The 16,422-nt window shown below is 42.6% G+C and overlaps 1 long non-coding RNA gene across 1 annotated transcript; it reads right to left on the bottom strand.

Moving 5' to 3' along the window:
• Window positions 1–13,834: 13,834 nt before the first annotated feature.
• On the bottom strand, window positions 13,835–14,445 carry LOC122221824. Its single transcript, XR_006203450.1, has 2 exons — window positions 14,157–14,445; window positions 13,835–14,069 (listed from the first exon to the last, which is right to left on the bottom strand). It is a non-coding gene; the product is annotated as an uncharacterized LOC122221824 (long non-coding RNA).
• Between the last annotated feature and the right edge of the window lie 1,977 nt (window positions 14,446–16,422).

Below are 16,422 nucleotides of genomic sequence, written 5' to 3'. Positions count from 1 at the left end.
TTCATAAATGGCTTTTATGATGTTTAAGTATGTTCCTTCTATCCCGACTTTCTCGAGGGTTTTTATCAAGAAACGATGCTGAATTTTGTCAAAGGCCTTTTCTGCATCGATTGACAGGATCATATGGTTCTTATCTTTTCTTTTATTAATGTGATGTATCACGTTGATTGATTTGTGAATGTTGAACCAGCCCTGCATCCCAGGAATGAATCCCACTTGATCATGGTGAATAATTCTTTTTATATGCTGTTGAATTCGATTTGCTAGTATCTTATTGAGAATTGAGAATTTTTGCATCCATATTCATCAGGGATATTGGCCTATAGTTCTCTTTTTTTACTGGGTCTCTGTCTGGTTTAGGAATCAAAGTAATACTGGCTTCATAGAATGAGTCTGGAAGTTTTCCTTCCCTTTCTATTTTTTAGAATAGCTTGAGAAGGATAGGTATTATCTCTGCTTTAAACGTCTGGTAGAACTCCCCTGGGAAGCCATCTGGTCCTGGACTCTTATTTGTTGGGAGATTTTTGATAACTGATTCAATTTCTTCGCTGGTTATGGGTCTGTTCAAGCTTTCTATTTCCTCCTGATTGAGTTTTGGAAGTGTGTGGGTGTTTAGGAATTTGTCCATTTCTTCCAGGTTGTCCAGTTTGTTGGCATATAGTTTTTCATAGTATTCCCTGATAATTGCTTGTATTTCTGAGGGATTGGTTGTAATAATTCCATTTTCAGTCATGATTTTATCTATTTGGGTCATCTCCCTTTTCTTTTTGAGAAGCCTGGCTAGAGGTTTATCAATTTTGTTTATTTTTTCAAAAAACCAACTCTCGGTTTCATTGATCTGCTCTACAGTTTTTTTAGATTCTATATTGTTTATTTCTGCTCTAATATTTATTATTTCTCTTCTTCTTCTGGGTTTAGGGTGTCTTTGCTGTTCTGCTTCTATTTCCTTTAGATGTTCTGTTAGATTTTGTATTTGGGATTTTTCTTGTTTCTTGAGATAGGCCTGGATTGCAATGTATTTTCCTCTCAAGACTGCCTTTGCTGCATCCCAAAGCGTTTGGATTGTTGTATTTTCATTTTCATTTGTTTCCATATATTTTTAAATTTCTTCTCTAATTGACTGGTTGACCCATTCATTCTTTAGTAGGCTGTTCTTTAACCTCCATGCTTTTGGAGGTTTTCCAGACTTTTTCCTGTGGTTGATTTCAAGCTTCATAGCATTGTGGTCTGAAAGTATGAATGGTATGATCTCAATTCTTGTATACTTATGAAGGGCTGTTTTGTGACCCAGAATGTGATCTATGTTGGAGAATGTTCCATATGCACTCGAGAAGATAGTATATTCTGTTGCTTTGGGATGCAGAGTTCTAAATATATCTGTCAAGTCCATCTGATCCAATGTATCATTCAGGGCCCTTGTTTCTTTATTGACCATGTGTCTAGATGATCTATCCATTGTTGTAAGTGGGGTGTTAAAGTCCCCTGCAATTACCACATTCTTATCAATAAGGTTGCTTATGTTTGTGAGTAATTGTTTTATATTTTGGGGGGCTCCCGTATTTGGCGCATAGACATTTATAATTGTTAGCTCTTCCTGATGGATAGACCCTGTAATTATTATATAATTCCCTTCTTCATCTCTTGTTACAGCCTTTAATTTAAAGTCTAGTTTGTCTGATATAAGTATGGCTACTCCAGCTCTCTTTTGACTTCCAGTAGCATGATGAATAGTTCTCCATCCCCTCACTTTCAATCTGAAGGTGTCCTCAGGTCTAAAATGAGTCTCTTGTAGACAGCAAATAGATGGGTCTTGTTTTTTTTTTATCCATTCTGATACCCTATGTCTTTTGGTTGGCACATTTAGTCCATTTACATTCAGTGTTATTATGGAAAGATACGGGTTTAGAGTCATTGTGATGTCTGTAGGTTTCATGCTTGTAGCGATGTCTCTGGTACTTTGTCTCACAGGATCCCCCTTAGGATCTCTTGTAGGGCTGGTTTAGTGGTGACGAATGCCTTCAGTTTTTGTTTGTTTGGGAAGACCTTTATCTCTCCTTCTATTCTAAATGACAGATTTGCTGGATAAAGGATTCTCGGCTGCATATTTTTTCTGTTCATCACAGTGAGGATTTTCTGCCATTCCTTTCTGGCCTGCCAAGTTTCCGTAGAGAGATCCATCACGAGTCTTATCGGTCTCCCTTTATATGTTAGAACACGTTTATCCCTAGCTGCTTTCAGAATTTTCTCCTTATCCTTGTATTTTGCCAGTTTCACTATGATATGTCGTGCAGAAGATTGATTCAAGTTACGTCTGAAGGGAGTTCTCTGTGCCTCTTGGATTTCAATGCCTTTTTCCTTCCCCAGATCAAGGAAGTTCTAAGCTATTATTTCTTCAAGTACACCTTCAGCACCTTTCCCTCTCTCTTCCTCCTCTGGAATACCAATTATGCATAGATTATTTCTCTTTAGTGCATCACTTAGTTCTCTAAGTTTCCCCTCATACTCCTGGATTTTTTTATCTCTCTTTTTCTCAGCTTCCTCTTTTTCCATAATTTTATCTTCCAGTTCACCTATTCTCTCCTCTGCCTCTTCAATCTGAGCTGTGGCTGTCTCCATTTTATTTTGCAGCTCCTCCTGGCTGTTCCTTAGTCCCTTAATCTCTGTAGCAATAGATTCTCTGCTGTCCTGTATACTGTTTTCAAGCCCAGCAATTAATTTTATGACTAAATAAATAAATTTTAATTTAGTTATAATTTAATTAATTTAATTATGACTAAATAAATAAATAAATTTTATTTATTCTAAATTCACTTTCTGTTACATTGTTTAAATCCTTTTTGATCAGTTCATTAGCTGTCGTTATTTCCTGGAGATTCTTTTGAGGGGAATTCTTCCATTTTGTCATTTTGGATAGTCCCTAGGGTGGTGCGGAACTGCAGGGCACTTCCCCTGTGCTGTCTTGAATAACTTGCGTTGGTGGGCGGGGCCGCAGTCAGACTGGTGTGTGCCTTCTCTTCCCCTCTCCTAGGGGCGAGATTCACTGTGGGGTGGCGTGGCCCGTCTGGGCTACTTGCACCCTGCCAGGCTTGTGGTGCTGGGGATCTGGCATATTAGCTGGGTGGATCGGCAAGGTGCACAGGGGCAGGAGGGGCAGGCTCAGCTAGCTTTTCCTTCAGAGATCCACTTTGGGAGGGGCCCTGCGGCAGCGGGAGGAAGTCAGACCCACTAGAGGGATGGATCCGCAGAAGCACAGCGTTCAGTGTTTGCGAGGTGCAAGCAAGTTCCCTGACAGGAACTGGTTCCCTTTGGGATTTTGGCTGGGGGATGGGTGAGGGAGATGGTGCTGGCGAGTGCCTTTGTTCCCTGCCAAGCTGAGCTCTGTCGTCCAGGGCTCAACAACTCTCCCTCCCGTTGTCCTCCAGCCCTCCTGCTCTCCGAGCAGAGCTGTTAGCTTATAACCTTCTAGATGTTAAGTCCCGCTTGCTGTCCAAACACACTCTGTCTGGCCCCTCCGCTTTTGCAAGCCAGACTCGGGGGCTCTGCTTTGCTGGCGGGCTGCCCCTCTGCCTCGGCTCCCTCCTGCCAGTCCGTGTAGCGCGCACCGCCTCTCTGCCCTTCCTACCCTCTTCCGTGGGCCTCTTGTCTATGTTTGGCTCTGGAGAGTCCGTTCTGCTAGTCTCTTGGTGGTTTTCTGGGTTATTAAGGCAGGTGTGGGTGGAATCTAAGTGATCAGCAGGACGCGGTGAGCCCAGCGTCCTCCTACGCCGCCATCTTCCTCCTCTCCGGATGCCTTTTATTTCTTTGTGTTGTCTGATTGCAGAGGCTAAGACTTCCAATACTATGCCGAATAACAGTGGTGAGAGTGGACATCCCTGTCTTGCTCCTGACCTTAGGGGGAAAGCTCTCAGTTTTTCCCTACTGAGGATGATATTAACGTTGGTTCGCTCGTGTATGGCTTTTATCATCTCGAGGCTATGATCCTTCTATCCCTACTTTCTTGAGGGTTTTTGTCAAGAAAGGATGCTGTATTTTGTCAAATGCTTTCTCTGCATCTATTGAGAGGATCATATGGTTCTTGTTCTTTCTTTTATTGATGTGATGAATCATGTTAATTGTTTTGTGGATATCGAACCAGCCCTGCATCCCAGGTATAAATCCCACTTGGTCGTGCTGAATAATTTTTTAGTGTATTGTTGGATCCGGTTGGCTAATATCTTGTTGAGGATTTTCGCATCCATGTTCATCAGAAAAATTGGTCTATAGTTCTCCTTTTTAGTGGGGTCTCTGTCTGGTTTTGCAATCAGGGTAATGCTGGCTTCATAGAAAGAGTTTGGAAGTTTTCCTTCCATTTCTATTTTTTGGAACAGTTTCAAGAGAGAATAGGTGTTAACTTCCTTAAATGTTTGGTAGAATTCCCCTGGAAAGCCATCTGGCCCTGGACTCTTATTTTTTGGCAGATTTTTGATTACTAATTCTATTTCCTTACTGGTTATGGGTCTGTTCAAATTTTCTATTTCTTCCTGTTTCAGTTTTGGTAGTGTATATGTTTCTAGGAATTTGTCCATTTTTTCCAGATTGCCCATTTTATTGGCATATAATTGCTCATAATATTCTCTTATTATTGTTTTTATTTCTGTTGTGTTGGTTGTGATTTCTCCTCTTTCATTCTTGATTTTGCATATTTGGGTCCTTTCTTTTTTCTTCTTGGTCAAACTGGCTAGTGGTTTATCAATTTTGCTAATTCTTTCAAAGAACCAGCTTCTGGTTTCATTGATCTGTTCTACTGTTGTTGGTTTTTTGGTTTTTTGGGGTTTTTTTTTTTGGTTTTGATAGCATTAATTTCTGCTCTAATCTTTATTATTTCCTGTCTTCTGCTGGTTTGGGGTTTTATTTGCTGTTCTTTTTCCAGCTCCTTAAGGCATAAGGTTAGGTTGTGTATCTGAGATCTTCCTTCTTTAGGAAGGCCTGAATTGCTATATACTTTCCTCTTATGACCGCCTTTGCTGCATCCCAGAGGTTTTGGGTTGTGGTGCTATCATTTTCATTGACTTCCATATACTTTTTAATTTCTTCTTTAACTGCTTGGTTAGCCCATTCATTCCTTAATAGGATGTTCTTCAGTCTCCAAGTATTTGTTACATTTCCAAATTTTTTCTTGTGGTTGATTTCGAGTTTCATAGCATTGTGGCCTAAAAATATGCACGGTATGATCTTGATCTTTTTGTACTTACATAGGGCTGATTTGTGTCCCAGTATATGGTCTATTCTGGAGAACGTTCCATGTGCACTGGAGAAGAATGTATATTCTGCTGCTTTAGGATGAAATGTTCTCAATATATCTGTTAAGCCCATCTGGTCCAATGTGTCATTCAAAGCCATTGTTTCCTTGTTGATTTTTTGATTAGTTAATCTGTCCATTGCTGTGAGCGGAGTGTTGAAGTCTCCTACTACTATGGTATTGCTATTGATGAGTTTTTTTATGTTTGTGATTAATTGATTTATATATTTGGGTACTCGCACATTTGGCGCATAAATGTTTACAATTGTTAGGTCTTCTTGGTCTATAGATCCCTTGAGTATGATATAATGCCCTTCTGCATCTCTTGATACACTCTTTATTTTATTTATTTATTTTTTAATTTTTTTAACATTTATTTATTTTTAAGACAGAGAGAGACAGAGCATGAACAGGGGAGGGTCAGAGAAAGAGGGAGACACAATCCAAAACAGGCTCCAGGCTCTGAGCTGTCAGCACAGAGCCGATGTGGGGCTGGAACTCACAGACTGTGAGATCATGGCCTGAGCCAAAGTCGGACACTTAATCAACTGAGCCACCCAGGCGCCCCATACAGTCTTTATTTTAAAGTCTAGATTGTCTGATATAAGTATGGCTACTCCAGCTTTCTTTTGTTGACCATTAGCATGACAGATCCATCCCCTTATTTTCAATCTCTAGGTGTCTTTAGGTCTAAAGTGGGTCTCTTGTAAACAGCATATAGATGGGTCTTGTTTTCTTATCCATTCTGTTACCCTATGTCTTTTGATTGGAACATTGAGTCCATTGACATTTAGCGTGAGTACTGAAAGATATGAATTTATTGCCATTATGATGCTTGTAGAGTTGGAGTTTCTGGTGGTGTTCTCTGGTCCTTTCTAATCTTTTGTTGCTTTTGGCATATATATATATATATATTTTTTTTTTTTTTTCATCTTTTCTCCCCTCAGAGCAGAGAGTCCCCCTTAAAATTTCTTGCAGGGCTGGTTTAGTGGTCACAAACTCCCTTAGTTTTTGTCTGGGAAACTTTTTATCTCTTCTTCTATTTTGAATGACAGCCTTGCTGGATAAAGAATTCTTGGCTGCATATTTTTCTGATTCAGCACACTGAATATATCCCGCCACTCCTTTCTGGCCTGCCAAGTTTCTGTGGATAGGTCTGCTGCAAACCTGATCTGTCTTTCCTTGTAGGTTAGAGACTTTTTTCCCTTGCTGCTTTCATGATTCTCTCCTTGCCTATTTTGTGAATTTGACTATGACATGCCTTGTTAATGGTAGGTTTTTGTTGAATCTAATGGGGGGTCCTCTGTGCTTCCTGGATTTTGATGTCTGTGTCTTTCCCCACGTTAGGAAAGTTTTCCACTATGATTTGCTCACATAACCCTTCTACCCCTATTTCTCTCTCTTCCTCCTCTGGAACCCCTATGATTCTGATGTTGTTCCTTTTCAATGAGTCACTGATTTCTCTAAGTCTTAAATCGTGCTCTTTTGCCTTAATCTCCCTCTTTTTTTCTGCTTCGTTATTCTCTATAAGTTTGTCCTCTATATCGCTGATTCTCTGTTCTGCCTCGTCCATCCTTGCTGCCGCTGCATCCATCCGTGATTGCAGCTCAGCTATAGCATTTTTAATTTCATTCTGGCTATTTTTTACTTCTTTTATCTCTGCAGAAAGGGATTCTAATCTATTTTCGACTCCAGCTAGTATTCTTATTATCGTGATTCTAAATTCTGGTTCAGACATCTTGCTTGTGTCTGTGTTGGTTAAATCCCTGGCTGTCATTTCTTCATGCTCTTTTTTGGGGGGTGAATTCCTTCATTTTGTCATTTTGAAGGGAGAAAAAGAATTAATGAGGTAGAAAATTGAAATTAAAAATTAAAGTTAAAAAATATTACAATTAAAAATTAAAAATACACACACACACACAAATCGAATAGATGATGCTAGATCGTAGGTGTGTTTTGGTCTGGGTGTAGAAAGTGGTTTGACAGATTAGAGAAGCAAACAAACAAACAAAAAAGGGGGGGTGAGAGAAAGAAAAAAAAAGGAAATCGTTTGAGAATTTGAAAAAATGAATACACTAAAGTAGACTAACGTACACAAAAGTAGAGAATATAGTTGAAAAAAATTATAGAAAAATATTTTTAATAAAAATTAAAAAGAAATATGAATTTTTTCATTTTCTGTATTTAATAAAAAAGAAAATAAATGAAAAAGAAAAAAGAAAAGACAAAAAAAAGAAATCGTTTGAAAATTTGAAAAAGTGAATACACTGTAGTAGACTGAAATAAAATGATGGGAGTAAGATAGAATTTGAAAAAATTTACATAGAAGCAAAAAATATAGTAATAAAAATTAAATAAAAATATTTTAAAAAGAAATTGAAAGTAAAAATGAAGTTTTTCTCTTTCTGCATTCAAGAAAAAGAAAAGAAATGAAAAAGAGAAAGAAAAAAAGAAAGAAAAAAGGAAATTGTTTGAAAATTTGAAAAGGTGAATACAGTGAAGTAGACTAAGATAAAATGATGGAAGTAAAGTAGAATTTGAAAAAACTTACACAAAAGTAAAAAATATAGTAATAAAAATTAAAGACAGATATTTTTAATAAAAATTGAAAATAAAAATGAGTTTTTTCTCTTTCTGTATTCAAGAAAAGGAAAAGAATTGTAAAAGAGAAAAAGGAAAAAGAGAGAGAAAAAAAATTGAATAGATGAACCTGCTAACAGATTGATGTAGGACTGAAGTTGCTTCGTTTTCCCCTAGAGGTCAGTCCATACGTGGACTGGCTCTTTATAGTCCATAAATTAAGCCGGCGGTGAGGTTTGTGTTCTTGAAGAGCAAACTTGGCCCAGTTGGGCAGAGCTCGGTGTAACATCTCCACTCTCCCCTAGATGGCGCTGCTAGCCTACTGGGGTAGATTGTTGCGGTGCTCGTTGGTGCGCATGCGCGAGCGCATGCGTTGGAGCGGTGAAAAATGGCGCCACCCAGCCACGAGTCTGTTCTCCCAGATCACCAATCGCGCACCAGTCCTTCCTCTTCAGCTCTCATCCACTCCCTGCTTTTCCACTCTCTGTGACCAGGCCCCAGGCAGTACCTCTCTCCCAAGTTCTGTCTCAGATGCAGCTGTCCTCCCCGGCCCCTTACCTCCGAAGGACTGCGGCTTTGACCCTCTCCGCCCCTCTGCGGGAGGGTCTCACGGAGCAAGCGCCGAATCAGCAATGGCCGAATGTCAGCTGCACCCAGGAAAGCCCGCTGGAGTCCTGCTGTTGCCAGTGCCCCAGACTGCGGCCAGGTGCCAGCCCACCCCCACCCCCCACCCCCCGGCAAAAAAAATCGCAAGACAGTGTAGCCTCAGCCTTTCAGGGACCATGGGAAATTGCAACACACATCTGACACCAGGCTTCATCCTCAACAACCTTGTCCCAGCACAGCGAATGTGGCTGCCTTCTGGGGTCTGCTGGGACCAGGTGGCTTCAACAGTCTCTACCAAATGTCCTTCCAGCAGTGGAACCGCTTTCCCCGTGTGGCCTGAGAACCTCCCTGACCCCACTCTGTTCCTGGGGATTCACCTTTCCCACCAGAGCACCGCCAGGTATGGAGCTGAGGAGTTGCAGCCTTTGCGCTCCCCTTGTTTACAGTCTTCATGGAATTTAAACCCTCTCCTTTCTCCTTTCTTCCTTTTTAGTTTAGTCCCTGCGGCTGTTTCCAATTTTCCACTTTCTCTCCAGCTGCTTTTGGGGAGGGGTGCTTTTCCCGTATGCTCCCCCCCTTTGCAGTCTCCATCCTCTCTCCGCCCGCAGGGCTTCTTGCCCCCCAAGTTCAGCTCTTTGTGTCACGTACCTGCTGAATTCTGTGGTTCAGGTTGTGCAGATTGTTGTGTTAATCTTCCAATCGGTTTTCTAGGTGTGTAGGATGGTTTAGTGTTGGTCTGGCTGTATTTCAAGGATGCGAGACACACAAAAAACTTCCATGCTGTTCTGCCATCTTGGCTCCTCCCCTAAAATATTTTTTATCTGTAGTAACGATTTTGTCTTAAAATCTACTTTGTCTCATATTAGTATAGCCATTCCAGCTCCCTTTTGGCTAAAATTTGTATGATGTGTCTTTTCATATCCTTTCAACTTACATGTGTATTTGAATATGAGGTGTGCTCTCACAGACAGCATAGAGTTGGATTTTATATATATATGAGACATATTTAATATATTAAATAATATCAACAAATAGTATTATATATAATTTATTATGTTAATATACTCATAAATAATATAGTTATATTTTATTATACATTAAGATCTTTCAAAATTATATACTTTTATTATTCATTCTACCAGTTTCTGCTTTTTAATTTGATTGTTTAATCTATTTACATTTTATGTAACTGCTGATAAGGTAAGATTTACATTTGTTATTTTGCTATTTGTTTTCTGTCTTTATTTTTTTTGTCCTTCTCTTACTCTGTTACTGCCTTCCTTTGTGTTAAGTAAATATTTTCTAGTGTACCCTTTTACTCTCTTGTCAAAAGGCACAAATCTTAAAAGAAAAATTCGAGGGGTGCCTGGGTGGCTCAGTCAGTAAGGGTCCGACTTTGGCTCAGATCATGATCTCATGGTTCATGGGTTCGAGCCCCACATTGAACCTGGAGCCTCAGAACCTGGAGCCTGCTTCGGATTCTATGTCTCCCTCTCTCTCTGCCTGCCACTAATGCTCTGTCTCTCTCTCTCTCTCTCTCAAAAATAAATAAACATTTTTTTTTAATTTGGTAAGTTGAACATCATCAAAATTAAAAATGTTTACCTTTTCAAGACACGGTTAAGAAATTTAAAAGGCAAACCAAAAACTGGGAGAAAATATTTACAAAATATGTATATTATAAAGGGCTTGTATTCTGAATATATTATTTATAATTCAATATGAAGAAAACTAAGAAAAAAAATGACCCAGTAAAAACCAATGGGTAAAGATTGGAACAGTCACTTTACCAAACAACACATATGGATAGCAAATAAAGGCCTGAAAATCTGCTCAACATCTTTAGCCACCATGGAAATGCAAATCAAAACTAGGAGATAAACATTACACATACTTTTGATGATAAAAATAAAAGACTGACAATATCAAGTGTTGCCAGGATGGGTGGTAACCAAAACTCTCCTAGAATTGCTGGTGGATGGCAATGGAAGACAGTATTCCAGCTCAAAAAAATATTCTAGCAGTTTCTTAGAAAGTTAAACATATACTTACCGTATGACCCAACAGCGTCACTCCTGGATATTTATTCAAGATAAATGCAAATCCATGTCCACATGGATTTGAGGAGATTGATTGATTGATTGACTGATTTTTTTTTTGAGAGAGAGGGAGTGGAAGAATCCCAAGCAGCCTCCACACTGTCAGCACAGAGCCTGACAGGGGGCTTGAACCCACAAACCATGGGATCATGACCTGAACCAAAATCAAGAGCTGGATGCTTAACCGACTGAGCCACCCAAGCACCCCTGGAGTCTTATTCTTCATGGCCCAAAACTAGAAACAATCCTATTGTTCAACATTTGGTGAATGACTAAGCCAATCGTGGCATCTCCATAAAGGGAGTGTTTGCTCTACAATACACACGACACACACATCTTAAAAACTTCAGACTCATTGAAAGCAATCAGATGCAAGAGGGGCATATTTAATGATTCATTCCATTTATATGAAATTTCTAAAAAAAACAAAACGTTAGTGACAGAGGCAGACCACCAGGGGCCAGGAGAGGGAGGGCAGGGGTTGACTGGAAAGGGTCACGAGGCTCCGGAGGAGTGAAGGACATTTTCTAGATCTTCACTGTTGGGTTGCTTACAGGACTGTGTACATTTGTCAAAATTCAGCCTCCATAAAGCAAATAGATACGACTAGCAGTCGCAACATTAAAACAAGGGATGAGGAATAAATCTAACAAAAGGTACAGACCGCCGTGAACTGTAAAGCCATGTGAAAGATTTGGGAGAGGCAGTTAATGCCCAGCAAATATTCCACACGCTTCCTCACGTACCACAGCCTCCTTGGCGGTTACGAGATGGCCAAGTGACAACAGACCATGAGAGGAAGTAAAGCATGTCTCTGCTGGACAGAAGTGGTCCACGATCACTCACCTCTTCCAGTTGCCTCTGCTCCTCCCACAGCATCTTGGACACCAGGGGTTCCAGCTGATACCAGTGAGGAGAGTGGCTGCCTGGCCTGCAGGGGGCTTTCCCTGAGCTGGAATAAACCCTCCTTGTGTAAGACCATTGAAATTTGGAGCTTTTCCTGTTGGGGCAGCTAAGTGCTAATTATCCTGACGAGTATATATATATATAGCTAGATAGATATAAAAAAAAAACACATTAAAGAAGACCCAGGTGTGGGGAAAGTTATACTCTGTTCATCCATAGGAATACAAATTTTAATAATAATGCTCATTAATTTCAAATGAGAAGTCCATTGAATTCTTCATGCATCTTAACAAACTGATTGTACAATGTATATGGTAATACAAAGAGACTAGAATAGCCAAGACGTTCTTTAAGAGGAAGAAGGTGGGGACTTGCTCAACTAAGTATCAACATACTTTATAAAGCTATAGTGAGTAAGACAGGTACTGTTTGAACAAGGACAGGCAAGGACAGGTGCTGAACACAGAGCCTCAACATAGACCCAGAGATGATACATAGTGACATTGTAAATTAGTAGGAACAATCGGTTATCCATATGTGGCAAAAATGAAACTGAATTCTGTCCTGATACCATACCAAAGTTAAGATCAGGTAGGTTAAGCAACACTTCACATTTTTGCAAATTAATATAGAAAAATATCTTTATAACATCAGAGGAAGATAGGTTTCTTAAACCAGCAAAAAAGACACTAAAGAAATACTAGACATTTTTTTAATATTGCTAAAGTTGATCTCATTAAAACGTAAAACTTCTGTTTATCAAAGAACACCAAAAAAAAAAAAAAAAAGTGAAACTAAAAGCCATAAAGAGGAAGATGCTTGTAACACATCTAACAAACAAAGAATTTGTTCCCCAAATAGATGTGTGTGTGTGTGTGTGTGTGTGTGTGTGTGTGTGAAACTACTACAAATCAATTAAAAGATAATAAGAAATCAGGCAAAATACATTGAAAAAATATTTCTCAGAGGAGGAAATACAAATGGCAAATGAATATATTAAAAAATATTCAACTGTACTAGTAATCAGGGATTTGCACATTAAAACATAATCAGGTGTCACTAGATTGGGAAAAATAACAAAGTCTGATGATTCCAATTATTGGCAAGAACGTGGGGCAGGAGTAAGTCATACCCTGTAGGTGGGAGGTATAAATTGTTAAAACCACTTAAAACTGTTTGGCATTATCTTGTAAAGCCAAGAGTAACTCACCCTATGACTCAGTTATTCTGCTTCTAGATACAGAATCTAGAGATCTTTTTACACTTCTTTATCCGGAGCCACAAAGAAGAATGTTTCTAGTAGCTGTGTTTGTAATAACAGGACCTGGAAGTAACCAGAATAGCCATCTCCAGAAGAATACCTATGAACATGGCATATTCATATATTGGGATGCTGTACAGCAGTGAAAATGAATTAACTAGCTCTATGCATCAACAGGGTCTCAAAATTACGATATTGAACCAAAAAAAGCAAATTACTAAAGAATACATACAGCATGATACCACTGTGCAAAGTTCAGAATTTTACAAAGGTATTCAGTGGTGTACAAATTGGAAAGGGCAGGCAATGAAAAGATAGATCATTTGCAAAGAAACTGAAAACAAGAAAATGAACTAAAACTCAGTTTGCTTTTTACGATCACCGTCTATCAGCAATTCTGAATATTATTATTGATAACTTCCCCCCCCCCCCCAGCAAAGACAACTAGTTCCAATCCCTATCCCCCAACCTTGGTAAGCGACCGAACACATTGTTTAGACATGCTTTATTTTGGTAGTAAAAGTGTCAGGAAAAGTAAGGGGATGATAGTGGTACATGGTTGCTTTATCATATTTTTAATGTCTTATGTATTTATTATGTGTTTATATCTTCTTCTGTGTGTGTGAAATATTCCACCCTCAAGAGAAAGGGAATTGAGGAAGCAACATCAACAAGGGGTGGGGCGGGGTCAGAGAGGACCACTCTATAGTGATGTCCTTGTCTAGAGCTATTGGTGGGGAGGAGGTGGGAGGCCAGATTGTGGTGGAGGAAGAAGTGACTTGGAGGAAAGGAAATGAGGGTGGGGAACGGAGACAACTCTCAAGAAGTTTGGCTGGGAAGAAACAGAGTTGACGGAGGGATTTTATTCAACTTTTTAAGTGTTTTTTCGAAAATGTCAATCTGGCTTATCCCCACGAAGGCAGAAAGGGTGCCTTCAGTCCTGCCCACCGCGATGGCAGCGGCACATGGAACGGAAGCCTGGGGTGTGGTGACACTTCTGGGGGTGGGGGGCGCTGCCTGTGTGGAGGGAAGGGAGGGTCTTATGGCCAGTGTTGTTCGGAATCGCTGGTAGATGGTGATGATGACAGATAAGAGAAAGCAACCTGGCGTTTAGTCATTTTTATTCTTGCTTTTAAATTCTTACAGACAACACCACCTTTCTTGCCTGCGCCCAGACAGACTGCTCCTGCCATCAGCCCCTTGGCATGTCACCACGGAGAGGGGCAGGATTGGAGTCCCCAGTGCCAGGTGTGCATCCTGGTCCCTGCACATTCTCGTGGACTGGTCTGGTCCAGGTTCCTCGCCCTGTTGAGTGTAGGTGCCCTTCTGCTCACTGTAACTGAGGTGAATTCTGAGTGGTCAGGATTGTGTGGGTAGAAGGAGAGAAGGGGAAATCACCAGCGCCTGGCACACGGTGGGTACTTACCAAGGGTCCTTTTGGAGTCAGGGAACAGAGAAGATCGTGATTGGTATTGCCTGGGTCCCCCAGTGGAGCAGCAAGGCCCTGTGCTGTGCAGGTACCTGGGGTGATGCGTCCTGGGTAGGTAGGGGGGTGGATGGGGGTGAGTATTCTTGGGGCCGCTGAAGTACACGTCTGCCCCTCGAGGTTTGGCTGGACTAAATCACTCTTCTTCGAAAAGACTTCCCCAGAGCCTCAAAGCCCAGGACTGTGTCCCACCTCTGCCCTCCCCTGGGTCCCTGAGGAAGTGCCTGCTGCCTGGGCCGCAGGGGGCAGTTGTCATGGGGACGCCAGGCCTGCCAAGCTGCCTCCTTAGCAACGGGACTCCGGGGCCGGTTACCATGGAAACAACATCCACTTGGCAATCCGTGATGGGGACCGGGTTCCCTGCCCTTTGCTGAGGGCTTTCCCCTCCTCCTGCAGGCGGCCACGTGGCAGTCCCCGAGCCCAGCAGGGAGCCCCGGGGACTTCACTTTTCCAGCCATGGATGGCTGCCTGTCCCCTACGGCAAGGTCGCAGAGCTGACAGGCACCGTCTGCGGCCTGGGGAGAGTGGGGGCACCTGCCTGAGGGCTTCACAGAGAGTCTGGGGGCCAAGCCCAGGGCCCCCACCCCTCAGCAGGGAGTGGGTGCCACACCTCTTAACAGCGAAGCCACCAATCTGAGTGTGTCCTCAGGTTCCCCAACCCACACAGGAGCCCAGCGGCTGTTCCCTGTCCTTGGCCATTCTAAAAGGCAATCCTCTGTCCTGGCCATGACACCCTACCCCCAGCCTGGTCACCTTTTGTCCCCCAGCCTCCCTCCAGTTGCTGAGGGCCCAGGCTAAAATGGCATTTCACTCTTCAGTATCCAACTGGAGTCCACATGCACACTGACTCTCCTCCTGCCCCGATGGGGAGCACGAAGGAGCCCTAACAGCTGGGGTGGGAAGGGTCTGAGCCAGGGTCTCCTCCACCAGCTGACAAAGGACACTCACACACTCTCACGCTCCTCCTTAATGACTCACCAGCCCCCACAGCCAGACCTCTCACACTCCCTTGCACCTGTGACCCCTGCTCTGGGGCACGATTTGTACACACAAGTGCCCCTGTTTGCTCTAGGGTTCATGTCCCACCGCCCACCACAGGCTGGCTCCTGAGCCTCCAGTATATCCCACTGACCTTACTCTCCAATCCCAATCCCTGACACCTGGAAAAAGACAGCATCTGCTGGAATTTTTTTATTTAAATAAAATATACAACACGGTGCATTTACCGTTTTCTGTTTTAAAAGTGGTAGATTTGAAAATTGCTTGTGGGGGATCGGGGATGGGTGGGCCTGCTGACTGGACCTGGCTTCCCCAGTCTCTGAGGAGTGGCTGGACGGGGTCAGAGCTTTTATAAAATGTGTGCGTGTGTGTGTGTGAAGAGGGTAGTGAGGCCAGGCCCTGATGGCAAGGGGGGTGGTCCTCACTCCTCATGGCCCTGCACCCTCCACCCCTTCTGTCCCCTCCCCACACCCCATCACCTCCAGGACTAGACTGGCTTTGGATCGAGTCCCATTCCCTTCCTTGGGGGGAGGGCGGGACAGGGGTGTGTGCAGAACTCACGTTGAGGCTGCCACTTAAATCCTTCCAGTTCTGAGAACTCCCTGGGCCTGAGGGGCATTCTCCTGCCCCACTAGAGACCAGGGCCAGGTGCTTAGTCTCCCCCCAGGATCCTTCCCCACCTTCTCTCCTGGATGACTGCCTCCCTGTCCCTGTGGCCCAACCATGGAGAAATTGGCCTGCCCTACATCCCAGGACGACTCAGGACAAAACCTGATGGTGACATCATTCTGGTTGGAGCATGGAGGGGGTTCCTGGATGGACAAGGTGAGACCAACCCTCCTCACTGTGCAGGTCCTGGCAGCCATATCTGCTCTTGCCTGATAGGCAGAGGCGGACCATTAATCTTGGCTCTGTTGTCCGGGAGGAGGAGCATGCCTCAGGAGTAACCTGAGCAACTTTCACATTGGCCCCCCACTCTGAACCTGCTTCTGGCTCCCAGGTGCCTTCAGAATCGAGCCTCTCATCCAGGGCCTTCCCTGGATCTCCACCCAAAGCCCCTGACTCTACCACGTTTGTCCACCTCAGTCTTGTCCTCACTGGGCGCTCCATCCCACCCCTACTCTCCTCTTCTTGACACTCCCCTTCTCTTCCCTTTCCTTCCTTCTTCCTTTCTTCTCTCTGACACTTCCACCTCTCAAGGCCTGGC

The sequence above is a fragment of the Panthera leo genome, chromosome B3, assembly GCF_018350215.1.
Source record: "Panthera leo isolate Ple1 chromosome B3, P.leo_Ple1_pat1.1, whole genome shotgun sequence".
Taxonomy (NCBI): domain Eukaryota; kingdom Metazoa; phylum Chordata; class Mammalia; order Carnivora; family Felidae; genus Panthera; species Panthera leo.
The sequence above is the reverse complement of the archived record's forward strand: the minus strand, read 5'-3'. Positions and strand labels throughout refer to the sequence as shown.